Here is a 4,746-nt window from a genome sequence, read left to right as displayed (position 1 = left end):
ATTGCCCACCAAACAGCCAAGCAGTCCCCGCCAGCAGTGCTGGCGGCTGGAGGGACGGACTTTCTGATTTACGTTTGTTGTAGCAGTTTAAAGTGCCGCGGCTCAACAATAAAGGCACTTGTGAAAACCTTGACAAGCTGAGTTTGATCCCGAGAATTCACTGTGGAAGGAGAGACTGGACTCCCTCTGGCCTTCACAGGGCACCACAGCACAGATGAGGACAGGTCTTTCCGCAACACGTACACAAACGTAAAAAAGTGGTAGAAACTGATGTTGTTTAATACCCATTGATTGGAGAGGAAAGAGTGAAGCCCTGTTATGTTACAGGGAATGGTAAAGGGAATGCAGAAAGGGAGAGGGAAAGAGGGAGAGAGAGAGAGAGAGAGAGAGAGAGAGAGAGAGAGAGAGAGAGAATGTCAAGAGGGTGTCAGAAGGGTGAGAAGAGCAGGTCGTGAAGGGGGTGGAAGGGTCTGGACCGCGGTCCAGTGATGGTCCGACAGCGCCCTGCCCCAGCATTGTATTGCATCGCCTGCGCCTGCTCTTCAGTTCTTCCGCTGTATTAATGATAATAACCTGGGGGAGTTAGCCATTTCGTCCTCCTTTGCTCTCATATCCCGACTCGAGGAAGAGACTCCTCTGCAGTAGCACCCTTGTGGATCCTAGACGTCGCCCCAGGGATGAAGAGGAGCTACGGTGGGGAGCACCAGAACTGAAAGACGTGAAAGGTGGGAAACTCGGGCAACCGCTATGGCGACGAGACTGGTCAGACTGTGACTTCCCCTGTTGTTGCTAACAGGCAAAAAAAAATGACTTGAGAATTATTCGGAAACGAATATTGACTCGCCACGTAAAGCGCGTCCATACTGTATCACTCATTTATTATGTGTCTGTGCATCTGCCTGCCAGAATTTATGTGCCCCACGTGCATGCATGAGGTGCCCACAGAGGCCAGAGGGCATTTGATGTGCTGGAGGTGGAGCACACGCTGCCGAGAGCCACCGCAGTGAGTGCTGGGAACTAGGTCCTCTCGGACGCAGGTCCTCTGAAAGAGCACTTCTGGCTCTTAATTGCTGAGACATTTTCTTACCTTCTAGTCTAACACTGAGGAGACAGGATTTCTCTGTGTAGCTGGGACTCACTTTATAAATCAGGCTGGCCTCCTCGGACTCACAGAGATCTGCCTGCCTCTGCCTCCCCAAGTGCTGAAAATACAGGCGCGCTTACAGACTAGTGAGAGACCTCTAGTCTCACTCAAAAAAAAAAAGATATGCTTTATGCTTTTGTTCATTTTTTTAAAACTTTCTCAAAAAAAAAAACCCATTTCAAACAAACGAAAACAAGTTATAAATTCTAAAAACCAAACTTTTAAACAACCAACCAGATAAAAACCTCAGGAAGCATAAATTCGTAACAGCCTTCAACAGCTTTTTCCGAATCCACACTTGACTTTTCGTAGTGACTGTTTAAATGTTTTCTAGCAAGAAAAGGCGCACACAATTTCCATGTAAAATAAATCAGTACAGTTTGCAGGCTCAGAAGCTCGGGAGTTGGTTCTGGCACGCAGATTTTGTAGGAGTATATGAAACAAATATTCGTCCTGGGCTTCCTCAGGGGCATTCGCAACCGGTTTATTTCTACGCGTAAGTTTGAAACTCTCTTCCCAACGGAGGCAGAATTGGAATTATTTGAAGAAGCCTGGACTTGCTTAGAAACCCGGTGATTTAATGCCAGGGTGGTGCTACCCGTGTTGACGAAGTATTCCTTTCTTCAAATACTCAGATCTGATCAGATACTCCCAGCAAGGACTTGTGTGATTTCTTGGTCATGTTTTTTTCACAGTGGGTCTGTTCTGTTCATCAGAGTAAAAAGCCACACCTGCTTGAGACAGTTGACAACTGGGTTTACAAACGCCCGGTTTGCTGCGGAAGATTTTGGCAGGCTGCTGTAATTAACATTTTTTTGTTTGTTTTCTTATTTGTTTTTTCCCCTGCTGCATGATGCATGCATGTGGCACAGTGTTTGTATGAAAGTCATCAGGGCGACTTGGGGCACTTGGTTCTTTCCTCCCACCGTGGGGATTGCAGCAATTGAACTCAGCAAGGAGGTTACCTTATTGACTGAGGCTGGTATTTGGGTTTTTGTTTTATTTGTTTGTTTTTACTACTAAGAATTGAGACCAGGATTTTTACAATCTAGGTAAGACGGCTGAACTACATTGAACTTATAGTTAATATGTGTGCAGAACTGGGGCACTAAACCATGAGCTATACTGTAAAAGTTCAAGGGCAATACATTTTAAAAGCCTTTTTGTTATCAGAACACATTGCAAATAGGAAGCATAAAAGTTGGCCTTGAATGGGTACATCAAAACTGCATAAATGCTTTTCTATAGTTGCCGTGAATCATTTGGAAGCCATACAAAATTTCGCAGGGAAGGAAACTGTTTTTCAGGCCACTGAGTGAGTTTAAAGACCACTACAGACAAAACCCTAAAGCCTTTTGGGAGAATTAAGACACACCATCAGCTGCTGCACATTTGTGAGGGACAAATGTGCCGTTTTTCTCAGGACTTAAAAAAAAAAAAACAAAAAACAAAAAACAAAACACTTGCATCAACTTAAGGCCGCAAGAAAACAAAGCTGAGGAATTTCCCTGTTGTATCTGAAAATCTGATTCTGAGTGAAATGCTATGAAAATAGTGCATTTTAAAGTCAGTGCCAAAATAAGGCTGACAAATTAAGATAGAATGTTGGCATTATTAAAACATAGTAATACAATTGTGACTCTTTTGTGTTGTGCTACAGTTCATTTTAATTCTAAGGATATTGAGCAAAATGCTACTTTTCATTTGATTCTTGTTAAATCTTACAATGTTTGGTGCTTCTGTGTGTTATGTATGAACCAAATATGAACATGCTGTTTGTAATTTAAGTTTATATGCTTAAATTACATATATACGCATTATGTTTCTAGATTAAATGACTCATGCTCCAAAGAGGGGGCGGAGGGGAACAACACTCAGACCTAAGGTCAGCAGGGGGCAAGTAGGTCCGCTGCTGAGCTGCAGTTTATCTAAGAGGAAGTTCTTGCCTCCCACAGAGGTGGGGAGGCACAGAGATGGGGCAGCAGCCGCTTGGGTCCTCACACGGACACCATCAGTGACCTTTGGTTCATAGGAAAGGACCTTTTATTCTTGCAAGCGCTACGTGTTTATCATTTCCAGCCTATTTTAGAAAATGTCCTGCAAGGAGGCATTGGGGGCTCATCAGGTGTGTTGGGTAGAGCAAATAGGAAATTTCCCTGGGGCTCTCGGCGTTCTCATGCAGGCCCTTTTCGGGCTGTGGTGGGCATCCTAATGACGTTCTTGGTCTTCTCCAGGGCAGCCTTCTGGCTCCATTGTTCTCATTGGAAAGCCTCTGAGGTGTGCTTTGCCGGGTCTTCTTGTTTTGCAGTCTTTCCTAGTGATTTCTGGGCGACTCCTGCGAGGAACTTTAGGAGACGCTGTTGCAGGACTGTGCACTGCACAGGGACAGGCAGCTTCGCTCTTAGGAGCACTCTGTGCGGCAGCGTGCGCGCACGCAGCTGAGGCTGGGAAAGTACGACACACTACCAGACAGGAGCATCTCAACAGCTTCAGCGTTTTCAGTGTCTTCAGCGTCTTCTCAGGCTGCGCCGGCTGTCTGTGCGGTGAGTGCAACTACACTGCTTGGTGCCCTAATTGCTCTAATAAATGCACCTTGAGAGCTTTCCTTTCTCTGCTGCTGCATCCGCAGCCATGAGTATGCTCATGGCTACCAAAGAGGCTTGCCTCTAGTATCTTTTACTGTGGCAAAAACAAAGTCTGGTTGGACCTCAATGAGACCAACAAAATCACCAGTGCCAACTCCCGTCAGCAAACCAGGGCTGATCATCCGAAAGCCTGTGATGGTCCATTCCCGGGATTCGGGAAAAACACCTCGGCTCGACAACGACCACGTAAGGGCAGGCATGTGGGCATCAGGAATCAGAAAGGCACAGCCAACACTGGGATACCCACCAGAGAAGGTGACCCACGTGAGAAGGATGAGGCTCAATGAGACTACCCGCCATAGGTATCACAGCCTGTACCTGAAGGTAAAAAACAAGCGGGTTCTCGTGGAGCACCTCCACAAACTGAAGACAAAGCCTGCAAGAAGCTCCTGGCTGATAGGGCTGAGGCTCTCTGGTTTAAAACCAATGAAGCATGGCAGCTCCGGAGGAGTGAGCACTCCCAGGCCAAGAAGGAGGAGATCATCAAGACTGTCCATGGAGGAACAGACCAAGAAGTGAGGCTTCCCTCGTGTCTGTATATAGTGGCTTGGCTGTGGCCTCCTGTGAATTAGTCATTAAAAATAAAAACAGCAGCAGCATCCGCACCTTCCGCACCTTCCGCACCTTCCGCACCTTCCGCACCTTCCGCACCTTCCTTTTTCTTTATTGTCATGCTGAACCTGGCCATGCCTTATGTATGTTCGGCAGCCACCCACTGCTGAGCTGTGTCTAAGTCCTCCAGACTTCTAGTCAGAGAGTGTTTAATAGGCCTTAGGTATGGCACTAGGGGTGAAGGCACCTTCTGTCAGGCCAAAGGAACCGAGTCCCATCCCCAGCTCCGCAAGGTGGAAGGAGTGAACGGAGTTCCACAAACTGTTCTCTGACCTCCACGTCGGAGTGTGGTGTATGTGCACGCACACATACACATGCTAGGTTAAAAAACAAACAAACAAATAA

General features: G+C 46.6%; 1 pseudogene; it reads left to right on the top strand.

Moving 5' to 3' along the window:
* The first annotated feature begins 747 nt into the window (after nt 1-747).
* LOC129683809 (60S ribosomal protein L19-like) lies at nt 748-4,308 on the top strand (annotated as a pseudogene).
* Nucleotides 4,309-4,746: the final 438 nt, after the last annotated feature.

The sequence above is a fragment of the Psammomys obesus genome, unplaced genomic scaffold (assembly GCF_907164565.1).
Source record: "Psammomys obesus unplaced genomic scaffold, mPsaObe1.curated_primary_1811, whole genome shotgun sequence".
NCBI classification, from domain to species: domain Eukaryota; kingdom Metazoa; phylum Chordata; class Mammalia; order Rodentia; family Muridae; genus Psammomys; species Psammomys obesus.
The sequence above is the reverse complement of the archived record's forward strand: the minus strand, read 5'-3'. Positions and strand labels throughout refer to the sequence as shown.